Below are 14,081 nucleotides of genomic sequence, written 5' to 3'. Positions count from 1 at the left end.
AAATCAAGACTAGCAAGGAATATTTAATCATTGACAGACAATTTAGGTATTGGATTAGTTGCAGAGTAGACAAAATCCTATGATATTAGCAAGGTACTATTTTAGAAGTTCCTAAGAAATCTATAGAGTACACATAATTTGAGCTATATATTTTCACAGTATATAGAGAGAGGGGAGGGGGAAAGTAAAGTGATGGGTAAACTTTTGTCTTTATCATATGATTTAACTAAAAAGTAAGTTAATGCATTACTCAATGTCTTTTTTATTGTTTTTTTTTCAACTGCAATAATTGCTTTTAGGACAAACTCCATTTTGAACCCTTAAAGAGCCTAAATATAAAAAAATATCTTGGCCATATTTTTTATACTAGAATGTAAAGTTAAAAATTAGCTAAAAATTCACAATTCAATTATTTAATCCACTATTTTAAAGCAATATATTGCAAAAGTCTTGATTTGATCATTCAAATGTATACTAGCTACTTCAATAACCTTTTTAATTTACAAACTAATCCCAAAACTCTGTAGTTGAGGCTGCATTTTTTTTTTGCAGCATAAATTTTGCTGTAGCACAATAATAGCAAACAGTAAAATTAAGCATGAATTAAAAAAAATATAAGTAAAAATAATCAATGGCCTTTCTTCTACAAAAATGACAGAAAAGAAGCTAGATTACAGAATGCATCACTTGAGAAAATTGCAAAACTAAAAAAAATACTGTGTAAATCCTTTTTAACTTTAAAAATTAAAAAGCTGAGAAAAGAAGTGAAACATACCTTTGTTGATGTGGTTACAAATCATTGGAGACTGAAGCCAGCTCAAGGTCCAGAGACTAACACCAGCTCAAGACCTGGAGACTGAAGCTAATTCAAGGACATGAGTGATTAAAATGAATTTTATAATCCATTCAAATATAATGAATATTATAAACCAATGCTGATATTTTTCAATGCCTTCTTCTGTTGCATTCCATCAATTTCATAGAATTGCTTACTTTTTTGGTTTGTATACAGAAAATGACCTAATCTACAAACACTAGGGAGACATATTATATTTAAGGATAACATTTATAAATCAAATGTTTGTAGAATAAGATTGTTATAAATCAGTGCTTTTGGAATACACCACTTTTAAATGATTTATTTATAAACAAATGATATGATTTTAACCACTTTTAAAACTGATTTCTTGTGATGATCACTTTTTTGTGTGGTGGAAAAAATAGGAAACCTTTGGGGTCCCTTTAAGGACTAAAAATGGAACCTGCCCTCATGCAGTAAAGGTCAAGAACAGTATCTCTCCAAAAAGTGACATACTAGAACAAAAAGAGATGTTTTTTTATTGGTAATTTTATGCTCATTTGTATAGTTTGGATTGCATTTTTGAAAATTTTTAACCATTCACCCTTAAAAAATTTCATATAGTTCCAGGCTATAGCCTATAAAGAAACTAAAGAAAAAAAAATCTTAGCTTATGACATTAACCAGGCATCAACAAATCATATTTCCATAATTTTTCTACTGTTATCTGTTTTCAATCAGCTTTCATCAATTACTATGACATTTCTTATACATAGCCTAAGACTATATGAGACCATCAGAGAGGGGCTGAGGATGAATTGTCACAAATCCAAACCAAATCATGAAAATGAGCATAAAATTTACAATCTAGAAATATCTCTCTTTTTGTTCTAGCATGTTTTCTAAACAAACTTTCCAAGATAGCAAAAAGTCAATGGATTAGAATTTTACCTTAGAATTTTATAGCCAAGAGTTTCTTTCTTGAGAGACTAACCAATAAATCTATACCCTTTCCAGAAATTCTATCTATACAAATGACTCTTATTTAAAAAAAAAAAAAAAAATAGCCTATACTACCCAAGTTTGAATTTCCAAAAACTTTATAAACTAGGATTGAGCAAGGGTGTGAGGCTCAAATCACTTTCTTTTAGTCTCATTTACATACTTCTGTGATTCAAATTTTAGTTGGCTACAGAGGCATCTAAGTAAATTTTACAGATAATTCGGTGCATTCCTTGTAAGATGGGTGTGTTCCAGCTGACGATTTTCCAGTAACTGCAGTAACTGCGCGGTGACTGCCCATTTCTAACTGCGGTAGAGCCAGTGGGAACGGCACAGTAAGCTGACTAGCAGTAGCGTCATTTTCGAATTAAACGCACGTGTTTAAATTTAAGGGACAGTTTAATGCTGATTAGTATAATTTTTTTATTCCTTCTGTTTCAGAGCATTTAGAGAGGTTCTAAGCCAACCATGGGCATTTGGCTGTCACAAATGATTTTGCTCAAATGAGCTGGTGAAAAATAAATAGATCATATACTTTTTCTCTTTTTTTTTATTATTTGAAGACTAGAATATCACATAACTAAGCATTCAAATAGCTTGATTGTATCTTAAGCATATACAATCCCTGATGGAGTTTTGTTGATACCTGTCTTAAATTGATTTGTCTAAATAAAATGGGCCTATAGCATTTACAGGATAGTAGTGGGACAACTATAGCAAGTTTTTTTTTTCAATATTCTACTTTTTTAAAAATAATTATTGTTCTCTGGTCAAATTTGTGTTCCTTGCTAAGTGGTAGGCACTCTGGGCTGGAATGCTTTGTCCAAGGGGTACAGGTTTAATTCCTGGCATTGTCAGTTTATTTTGTTTTGGATAGGGGTTGGTGATATGACTAACCTCAGCTAGAATTGGACTAACTTTAAATGAGTACAGATGGAAATCTAGGGACAGTAAGAAGGAAGGGCATGCAAGAGCATAGGCTGGCTGGTCCCTAGCTTCCTATTGCATTACCTGGCTAAAGGACCACCAGGTCCTTTACTGGCCTACTGACTTAGCCATAGAAACTTTCTTTCAAACCCATTAAATATAAGTAAAAATGAAGAATACCAGTATGATAGTCCTTCTATTTCCCTGAAATGTGGATGTATGGACAAGAGTGTGGGTCATGAGAGATAGCTTGTGAATGTTCTGCAAGATTAAAAAAATTTATGACTGTTGCTCAGGTTGGCAACTGAACACAGAAGTATAATTTTGTTATTTGTTTTTCTTTGTGACTATCATGCTTATTTAATGTCCAGTATTTTAAAGTTAATCTTCTTTAATTTGTCTTTAATTGCCATGGCCCTAGGGCTTAAATACAATAAAACCTACTTATATCCATTGATTTTCTTTAAATAGATAGTAGCTCTATGTTTCCTAGCTTCAGTAAATTTAAATGTAATTGTGAGACCAGGGATTACAAAGAAGGTGAAAACTTGCAAATGAACCTCTGGTATCAATAAAAATTTGTAAGAAATGGATATCAATTTAAAGATTAAAAAAAACTGGTAGAAAACAAAGAAGACAAATGAATAAACAAAAGTACCCCTTTACAACCATTTAATGAATTGTCACAAATATAGGTCACCCTTAAGATTGAAATGAACAAAGCTTCAATTATGAATCCATTTCCTTTAAACAGACTGAAGGGGCAAACCTCCAAGCTTTGACAAATTCAATCTCACTTTTGGGCATTCTCACCTTTCCTTTTCAAGGGAAACTTTCTTTGGATGTTTCCCATCCAACTAAAAACAACACGGACAGCATCAGGTACAAGTGACCTTCAACTTAGCCTACATACCAAGGGGAAAAGCATGCATCTCTATACTATAATTTACCTCCAACCTGCCTAATGTGCAAATATATAGCCAAAATTATGTAGTTCCAATGTATTCTGTCTCCTGTTACCTTTTCCCCCATTCTTGCTTTGTTTACAGTTGCTTCAATTAACAGGGAGTTAAAGGTTGAGGGATAGATTGGCAGAATCAATGGGAAACATGTAACTTCAGCTATAAATATTTTTGAAGGTCATTAAAGATCAAGGCCCTCTAGAGCAAGAATGACTAGAGATGTGTACTTTGAAATACCTTCCCAGGACATACTTTAGCCTGTAGACCCATCCCTGAAAGTTTCATTTTCCTAACCTAACCCATTTCAGTGATAGCAAGAAGTCAATCAACTAGAATTTTACTGGATAAAATTACCATCCTTTGGAATAGACTCTGAATAGTCTACCCTAGCCTACTTCTTCAATAGGATTAAAGACAGTCTCAGAATAATGATTTGGCAGCCCATAAATCCTCAACTTATCTGTAATACTTCACCTAGGCCTGTTTACAGAGCCTAAAAGGAGTTAATGCTTAAAATGCTACCATGTGGCAATTTAATGGAGCCTCAATGTTACCTGGAAGAAGTCAATCCTTAGAATGATTCCAAATGGCAATTTAAGGTAATAATTATGCCTGGATATGCCAGAAAACATGGAAATCTTTAAATTAAATAATAAGTTTTTCATTGATTTAACCTAGCCTACTACTCAGGGTGTCCTTTAATGTTGATCCCAAAATATGGTGATTTACTAACCTGGCTCAGATCCCTCTTTCTTTTGCAAAATCACTGTCCCACCTTCTTCCAAGCAAATAACTTCATATTCCATTATTCCATATTCATTTTTGTCCATATTTATTTTTTGTTGAATGAGATTTTTGTTGAAGAAGGTGAATTATGTACTTACTGCGCTAACCATTCTTTTGAGCACGGTAAGAAAATCACTTACTGCGGTTACTGCCGGCAGTAACTATTCTCGTTCCCAGTGGGTTGGGCAGTAACCATTTTCCCGCTAGGAACGGAAATAGTAACCATTCGGTTACTACAGTAAGTCCCTGGAACACACCCATGATAATTAATTTTATTGACTTATATTTCTTCCATATCGCCCACTTTAAAAATGGTAAGTTCCACCCACAACTTATTTTTGTGGCCAGACGCGGCGTATCTACACCATGTGTCGATTTTGCACGTGTCAAAAATTCGGCGCAACGTGGATGGATTTTATTTTCAAAAACAAGGCCAATACTCGATGTATGTAAAGTTTAGTTGTTACTGATAACTCCCATTATACTGAGGTTTATGTCAATGAAGACAAATTTATTTTCAGGAACCAGAAGGTAATTCTTATATCGTGTTCCATAATGGAGATGAAGATTAGAATTTTAAATTATCAAAGCGTGCATTATCGGTAGGGTGCAAAACCCGTTATATGGGAAAGTGGGCAAATTTGATCGAAAAAAAATAGAGAAAAGAATGGATTTTGCTCGACATAGCTCCGCAGCTTTTTCAATCTCAAGCTTATTGATCAGCAGTGCCTTCTTCGAGAGGGTATTTTCTGTCATGAATGCTGTGAAGCACAAAATTTGAGACAGGTTGCAGCTAAAAATACTTGACTCTATTATGACCATCCGACTTTTGCTAATTGCCAGGGAAAGTACTGCAGAGACGTCGATCCAACGTCAGCAATGCAATACTGAATAAATTTACCAGTGACATAATTAATAACATCAAAAAATAACAGATGAGAATGGAAATGAAGACAACATCCTCTAGGAATATTTGAGCGATATGGAAGGAGGTTTTGCTATTTTCTAAAAGTTAAAATTACATTTTCTTTATTTGTTGGCTAACTTTGATAGTTATTTTGAATGTTAATCGAAGATAGAAACTATTTTTTTTAATGTACAAAATAATTCGAAGTTCATTAAAATGAAGCTTCTTGAAGCTTAGAATTGCAATATCATACGACAATTGTATAAGGAAGTAAACTCCCATATCACTTATCTAAATGACATTTTCCGATGAGGCGACCTTCTTTTTTGTTCTTCACATATTTCTCTTTTTTTCTTCATGGTAAAATTCCATCTACTAGTTATATGGGTCAAATGCTCCTCCAACTTCCACGTTTTTGAAATGTTTAATATAAGTTGTAAGACCAACATACAGAGTCCCCATTTCTTTTTTAGTTCTTTAATCACAATTTTCCGTTGTTCACAGGTAAGAATTTTGCATGTCAGTCAGACACAAATGTAAAATACGACCTTAGAAGTTGTCAAACATTCTTTTGTGGGATATTATTTGATTGGCGCTTATTTTAATTCTCTGGCATACCAGGGAACTGAGAAAAATACTTTTCTTGTCAAACTAGAGACCTTAAAACTTAGTAAAAACAATTTTGACCACTAAAGCATATGTATTCAGTCGAGAACTGCATCTCTGGTTTAGAATTTGGTATCAGGCACGAGATTCTGTCAACGAAGACTGTATTTTACCACTTTTGAGTTCTAGCATACTGAAAGACATAATATGCATACTTTTGCCCCATCTGGTATTATTAACTTTGACTTCTTCGCTTTTTTTTGCATTCATTCCTGTACTATTTAATGTCAACCAAACTTCTTAGCCACAACACCCGAAAAAGAAATAGAAAAAATGTGCCGATGGTGTGTTTTCGCTTCACTTGTTGCACTATTTCATAAAAGGCATCCAGTTATCCTACTTTACATCAGCGTAAAACTTAAACCATGGGTGTAAAATCATTCGGAAAAAAATCGTACATTCTTGTGTAAATCAGTATCATAAATCTCTTTTAATTTTGAGTTTTCGTGCCAAATTGAAGTATATACTAGAAGTTACGGAGATTTTCACAGTAGTTTAATATTTTCTTGATCAATTAAAAGAAACTCTCAGAAAAAGAAGTTCTTCCAAGAAAAGTAAAGGCCATTTTAAATTTAAGATCAGAAGAAATAAAAACATACAATAACAAAAAAACTCAAAACAACCAAAAATTACTACTAAAAATAAATGAAACCCAAAACGAACAGAAATTAAATAAACAATCATAGCAAAAACATGCAACAGGTACTAATATAAATGAATAAATAAATCTTGGAACGAGTAAAGCTTAAACTGAATATGCAAGTCAAGCTTAAAACGAACAAATATTAATACCTATTGTACTTTTCGTTTCCTAAGATTGTTTTTTTTTCTGTTCGTATTTGTTTCCATTTATACTTCAATAGCACAATATTTTTGTTTGTTTTAAGCTTCATTTTCAATTCAAGCTTTACTCGTTTTAAGGTTTATTTATTTATTTTGTTTAAGTAAGGCACTAGAGCTTTTAAATTTTTTAGAGTTTTAGTTACTATTGAGCTGGGTCGCCTCTTACTTACAGTTTGTCACCAAGAACTGTTCGATGAACCATATTGGTCCTTTATGTAAGTAACTCTTTTTCAATGTTTTCTCAAAATGTATGTTCTTTCATAAAATAAAAGCATTTGTGGCTCAGTCAGTAGAGCGTAGGTCTAGTGATTCGAAGATCTCTAGTACGAACCTCAACCGTAGGAACTTTTTCTCCTATTATAAATGGATGATTCTGGTTTCTTTGAAACTAAGGTTTTATTACAAATTTTTAGTCTCCTAGTAATATTCAGTTATTATATGCTTTACTATTTGTTCTTTACTTTAAGTGTAGGTAACTTATATTTCATGATTCTATGATGGTAGAACTGAAAGCATACCCACTTGTCACACGAAAAACCAGGATTCGAATTCTCATCGCGGAAAATTTTTAATGTACTAAATTTAAAGCGTATCCTTTAAATTTAAAACAAAAAAACTCACTGGGTTCAGTTCCTTTGGGCTTGAGTTCGATCTTTACTATAATGATCCAATTCTTTTGATGTATCTATTCCCATAAAAATTCTGTTTTTTACAGTTTTGGTGACTATTGAGCCGGTCACCTCTTACCTATAGTTTGTTACCATGAACTGTTTGATCCTGTATTGTTTTAAAACTTGACATGTCCTTAGAGTTGCTGCTTTCTCATCCTTCTTATGTCTGTTTTTAGCATTCAGTTTGATAGCATCTTTTCATCAAGTTTGAACATAAAATACAGTTTTTTAAGCAAAAAAGTTTTTTAATTTAATTAAATCTTATTTTTTAATTAAAAAAAGCACTAGAGCTTTTATTTCTGTACGAATGACCCCTCTCGCGAAATTCTGGGACCACTGGTTCGATACAATCAACCCTGGGGAAAAAAAACAAATAAACACTCATCCGCGATCTTTCTTTTGACAAAAATATAAAAATCCACATTTTTGCAGATAGGAGCTTGAAACTTCTAAAGTAAAGTTTTCTGATATGCTGAATCTGATGGTGTAATTTTTGTTAAGAATCTATGACTTTTAGGGGGTGTTTTCCCCTTTTTTCGAAAATAGGATAATTTTTTCAGGCTCGTAAGACTAAACTTGATGTAGCACGAACTGTTTGATGTAGCTACTGTTGTAATCATGAAAAGAGATAAAATGGAAATATGTTACAGATAGCCAAATTTTCTTAAAAGACGCAAAACCATAACAAATTTTTTCTAATTTTTTAAGAATTAACCCCCCCCCCCCAACTACCCCAAGGAGAGCGGATCCGTTCCGGTTATGTCAATCATGTATCTAGGACTTGCGTTTATTTTTCCCACAAAGCTTCATCCCGATCCCTCTACTCTAAGTGTTTTCAAAGTTTTAGGTTTCCCCCTCCCAACTCCTCCCCCCAATGTTACCAGATCCGGTCAGGGTTTAAAATAATAGCTCTGAGACACGATATCCTTCCAAAAATGAAGTTTCATTGAGATCTGATCAACCATTCGTAAGTTAAAAATACTTCAATTTTTCTATTTTTCCCAAATTAACAGGGGCCCCACCCCAGATAGTCAAATCGGGAAAACGACTATTTCTAATTTAATCTGGTCTGGTCCCTGATACGCCTGCCAAATTTCATTGTCCTAGCTTAACAGGAAGTGCATAAAGTAACACAACCAGGATCAACAGACCAACAGAGTTTGCGAATGCTATATGTCACTTGGTTAATACCAAGTAACATAAAAAAACAATTCAAGTCATAGTTGCTCCCATTTTTCACTGCTGCCGCACAAACAACATGTATTTTATTTAGACAAATTAATTTTAGGACAGGTATCAACAAAACTCCACCAGGGATTGTATTTACTTAAGATACAATCAGCAATATGAATGCTTAGTTTTGTGATATTCTAGTCTTGAAATAATAAAAAAAGAGAAATTATATGTTCTATTTGCTTTCCACCAGCCCATTTGAGACCATGGGTCTCAAATGATTCATTTGAGCCAACCATGGTTGGCTCAGAATCTCTCTAAAATGCTTTAAACAGAAGGAATTTTAAAAACAATTATACTGATCAGTAAGAAGAATATTAACATAACTCTCTAAACTTGGCACTTTTAAGACAATTTTTAGTAAAGCAAATGAAAAACTTTAATGGTTTCCTATGTCATCTAAAAAAAAATTAAAATGTGTCAGATGTATTTTGATATAAGATGCCTCAAAGACTTTAAGCTGAATCTATGAAATGAAGGGCCAGGTATTCCTTTACATTTTATACAACATGTAAAAAGAAAAACAGTTTAAATTTTTCACAAAAGAAGAAGCTTGATGTAAAAAAATAAATGTATTTTTAACAGAAAGCAACTGACATCAATGAAAACAAATAAAACGAAAATTCATGAAGAATAAATAATATAAGCCATATAATAAACCTATAATGAGGTGGTGTAAAGATTATTTCTAAAATTAGAAAAAACAGTGTTATGGCTTAAAGTTCTGCTCAATCAACAGGAAATGCCTTTTCAGAACTAAGGCCAGAGAAAAAGAAACTTATAACCAAAAATAAGGCACCCAAAAATTTCAGGACACTCTAGAGGCAAAAGAAGTAGAAATAGGTACTTCAAAATACCTTCCTGGGACATACTTTAGCCTGTAGACACATCCCTGAAAGTTTCATCTTCCTAGCCTAACCTCTTTTAAAGATAGCCAAAGTAGCTAAAGTAAAATTTTACCCCTATAATAATTTAATAAAAATTATATAAAAATTAAATTAATAAAAATTAAATAAAATTACCCCTATAAGTTAAAAATTATAGGATAGTTTAGAACTAGGCCTGTTTCATATAGTAATATTTGACTAACTCACCAATATGATAGCTGCCTTCCTAAGAACCAACCTTTTTAATAACCAAAAAACTTTTCTTCTGACTCCTTATGAAGCTTAGCCTATGCAAGACGGGCCTAGAACACCAAAAACCCTTTTGATCCTAAGGAATATGCATAAGATTACTTACAGGCCACTGAAAAGCTAAGATTATTTCCACTATTTACAGTTTCCTTGTCTTTCCTTTAGACTTTACGATTTCACATGTATATCCATTTAAAAAAATATGCAACAATGACGTCACGTGTCCTCAATAATCTATTTTTTTCGGGGTTAGAAAGTGCAAGTCCACAGACAAGTAGAGCGTGTCCTAAATCTCAATTATGCAGAATTAATTTCGCATCCGTCTGGAATTCTTCGAAGAATTCTCAGTCCGGACTAGAATTTCATCTGTAATTATCGCAGGGTTATAACGTCAAAAACCCCACGAAAAAATTCTACGAAATTGCAGCATTTATCTGAGGTTTTTCAGAAGAAACTAAAGAAAGATAGTGGCGATCCATACCCAAAGCATAAGGAAGACCAGAGCATAAGGAAGAAAGATCTGTTTCCAGAGAGATTTCAAATTCCAAAAATGTGTGACAAAAAAACTTCCAGTGTAAATGACTAAGAATATCTCAGTTTAAAAAAAAATTATTTGTGATCAGCAGCTTTTACATGATTATTATTAAGGATGTAGATCTTCACCTTGCTCAGTGATCATAGAGCTTTAATTGTATGATAACTGCTAAATACAATGATCATTGACTTCTTATTCTGTTATTCTTGAAGCAAAAAAATAAAGATGTTTTAAACAAAGAGAAAACACAAAATTGCTCATACCCTGCTAAAGGATCATCTCTGCTGATCAGCAGTTTTTTGATAGTTGTTTAATAAAGTGATTGTTAATATTCTAGTTGAGTGACTTCTTGTTATCTCAGAAAGGGGTAAGGTTAGGAAAATGAAACTTTCAGGAGTGGGTCTACAGGCTAAAGTATATCCTGGGAAGGAATTCTAGAATACCCACCTCCACTCCTTCTCCCTCTAGAGAGCCCTGAAATTCGCCTATCTGACAGGTTTGACAAGTTTAACAGGTTTGTCAAAATTGAAATTTTGACAAAACAACATTTTATCTTAAGTTTTAGTTACCAGTTGCTTTTTCTCTGCCTTTAGTTCAGAAAATGCAAAACCTGCTATGAGTAGAATTCTGAACCATATCAATGTTTTTTTTTTCAAAATTTAGGAAATGTACTGGTATATCTTTGAAACCTTATAAATTTGGATTGAGCAAAGTTGTGAAGCTGAAAACAATTTTGTTGTACTTCATTCAACAGAAGATCTATTTTGCAAGATTTCACTTTTATAACATATACTTGAAGGTCAGGGCCCTCTAGAGGGAGAAGGAGTAGAGGTAGGTACTTCAAAGTACCTTCCAAGGACATACTTTAGCCTGTAGATGCATCCCTGAAAGTATTTTCCTAACACAACCCCTTTCTGAGATAGCAAAAAGTCAATCAACTAGAATTTTACCAAATGATTTTCTTTCAAATAAAATTGATCTACCCTAAATAGGGTGATAATCCTGTCTTCAAGCGATCATCACATTAAAGCTGCAAACCCATTGTTAACATCACAATGCAAATAAGCTGAAATAGCAGTCTAATTGACTACGTATCAGTGCAGTATTAGCATTTTAACCATGGTCTAGCTCCTTTAGAATTATGTTTGAGTAACCTGATGTGAGCTACCCCTTCTAATCAGGATAGGGCTTTAAACTAATTTCCCAGGGATGAAAAATATGGTAGCTTTTCCTTTAACTACATATATTTAACTATATTGTGTATCAGACACAAATTTATTTTTAAGCTTTTTGATCTAAAGGATTTTTTTTTAAACTTGGTCAACTATCAGAGACAGCACCTTAGCCATTCTTGAAATTACACTAAACAAATCTGATAAATTCTAGTTGGATCCAATTTGGTGATATTTTGCTATGTACATTTATTCCATCTTTCATTTAAATTTGATACTCCTTTCACTAACTTCAGCAAATCAACAAAAAATTCTACTTTTTGTGCATAGAACCTCCTCCTCTTTCCCTATTTGACCTAAGGTCAATGAAAAAAACTTTAAAAGCCTCAGCCTTTTTGACCTAGGGTCATAGTCTCAGAATCTCAATCAAACAGATGGATGGACAAATAGATATTGCAATGTTTGTGTTATCTATAGTTAACACATTTGATCCCAGAAAAGATTTAACAAATTTTATCATTGTCACATCAAATTTAGCATGCTGATGAACCTGATATTTGCCTTGTAGTGTCCTTTTTCAAAGAATATTTATCAAAAATAAAAGTCTTTTATTTTTGCTGTTTAAGATGTTTATGGTTTTACAGAATGTTATATTTGAGTTTGGGTGTGTGCTAGGATTAACAATGCTTATGACAGCAAAGGTCCTTCCATTTGTGGCACCACAGAGTATTGAATCCCTGACCCTAAGCTCCTGAGTCAACTGTCATATTTGATATATGTGAAAAAATGTATTTAATTTTTTTTGGCTCCTAAAGGTGTAGTTGAAAATAGTCAGAGCTTTGGGGTGTGAATCCCCTTATTTGTCCTGTTGGAAGGAGACTAGTACTGTACTTGCAATTTTCATAGTTTCTTGTTAATCTTATAATCTCAATTTTTGCAATTTTCTTGTTTCTTTACCACTTCAATGGTATTCTATGAACCTGTTCTTGTTCTTTGTAATATGCCTTTACTGTATTTGGGATATATCTGTAGGCTTCTCTTTGATACCCTACAATATCATCCTTATTTAGATCAGATTGCATGTAGCTTTTTCTAAATGTTGTCAAGTCTCTTAAGTCACTTATACCTGATGCTTTCCCTACTGTTTTTAGTTGGTAAAAAAAAAAAAAATCCAAAGAAAGTTCCCATTGAAAAGAGCCCAAAAGTGAGATTGAATTTATCAAAGCTTGGAGGTTTGCCCCTTCAGTCTGTTGAAAGAAAACAGATTCATAATTGAAGCTTTGTTCATTCCAATCTTAAGAATGACCTACATTTGTGACAATTCATTAAATGATTGTAAAGGGATACTTTTATTTATTTATTTGTCTTGTTTGAATTCTAAATGATTTTTTTGATTCTTTAAATTGATATACATTCCTTACAAATCAATTAGTTGCACCACAGTTCCATTTGCAAGTTTTGACCTACTTTGTAACCCTTGATCTCAAAATTGCATATAAATTTATTGAAGCTAGGGAACATAGAACTCCTGTCTGTTGGAAGAAAATGGATGGATGTAAGTTGGTTTAATTACACTAAAGTCCTAGGGCCATTGTAATTAAAACAAAACAATAAAGATTAACTATAAAATACTTGCAATTACATAAGTATAACAGTGACAAAGAAAAACCATTCACAAAATTTTACTTTTGTGCTGAGTTGCCAACCTGAGCAATAGCCTAAATTTTTAAACCTTGCAAAACATTCACCAGCCATCTCTCATGACCCACACTCTTGTCTATACATCAACAATTCATTGAAAAGGATCAACTACCCTACTGACATTTCTTCATTTGTACTTATGTTTAATAAGTTTAAAAGAAAGCTTATATGGCTAAGTCAGAAGCCCAGTAAAGGACCAGGTGGTCCTTTTGCCAGAAAGTGCTATAGGAAGCTAGGGGCCAGCCATCCTGTGCTTTTGCATGCCCTTCCTGCTTACTGTCCCCACATTTCTTTAGGTAACCTTTTAAAGTTGGGCCAATTCTAGCTGAGCTAACAGAGTCACATCACTGATCCCTGTCCCAAACCAAACAAACTGGTAATGCCAGGAATTAAACCTGTGCCCTTTGGACAAAGGATTCTCAAGCTAGAGAGCCAGCCACTTAGGAAGGAACACAAATGTGACCACAGAACAACAATTGTTTGAAAAAAGAAAATATTTAAAAAAACTCAAGTCATAGTTGCTGCCCATAAACAATATGCATTTTATGTAGACAAATTAAATTTAAGACAGGTATCAACAAAACTCCATCAGGAATTGTATTTACTTAAGATACAATAGGCAATATGAAAGCTTAGTTTTGTGATATTCTAGACTTGAAATAATACAAAATAAGAAACATTATATGTTCTATTTTTTATTTATTTATTTTCTTTATTTCCCTCAAAAAATGAGGAGTACGC

The 14,081-nt window shown here is 33.0% G+C and overlaps 1 protein-coding gene across 1 annotated transcript in view; it reads right to left on the bottom strand.

Annotated features, from left to right (window-relative positions):
- Positions 1 to 1,989, bottom strand: part of LOC136027718 (SID1 transmembrane family member 1-like) — a 97,279-nt gene extending 95,290 nt beyond the window's left edge. The window contains exon 1 of the mRNA XM_065705172.1: positions 1,877 to 1,989. The gene's annotated coding sequence lies outside the window, so the exon portion shown is untranslated. The remainder of the gene's footprint in view (positions 1 to 1,876) is intronic.
- Between the last annotated feature and the right edge of the window lie 12,092 nt (positions 1,990 to 14,081).

The sequence above is a fragment of the Artemia franciscana genome, chromosome 5, assembly GCF_032884065.1.
Source record: "Artemia franciscana chromosome 5, ASM3288406v1, whole genome shotgun sequence".
NCBI classification, from domain to species: domain Eukaryota; kingdom Metazoa; phylum Arthropoda; class Branchiopoda; order Anostraca; family Artemiidae; genus Artemia; species Artemia franciscana.
Note: the sequence above shows the minus strand (reverse complement) of the source record. Positions and strands in the feature narration are given on the sequence as shown.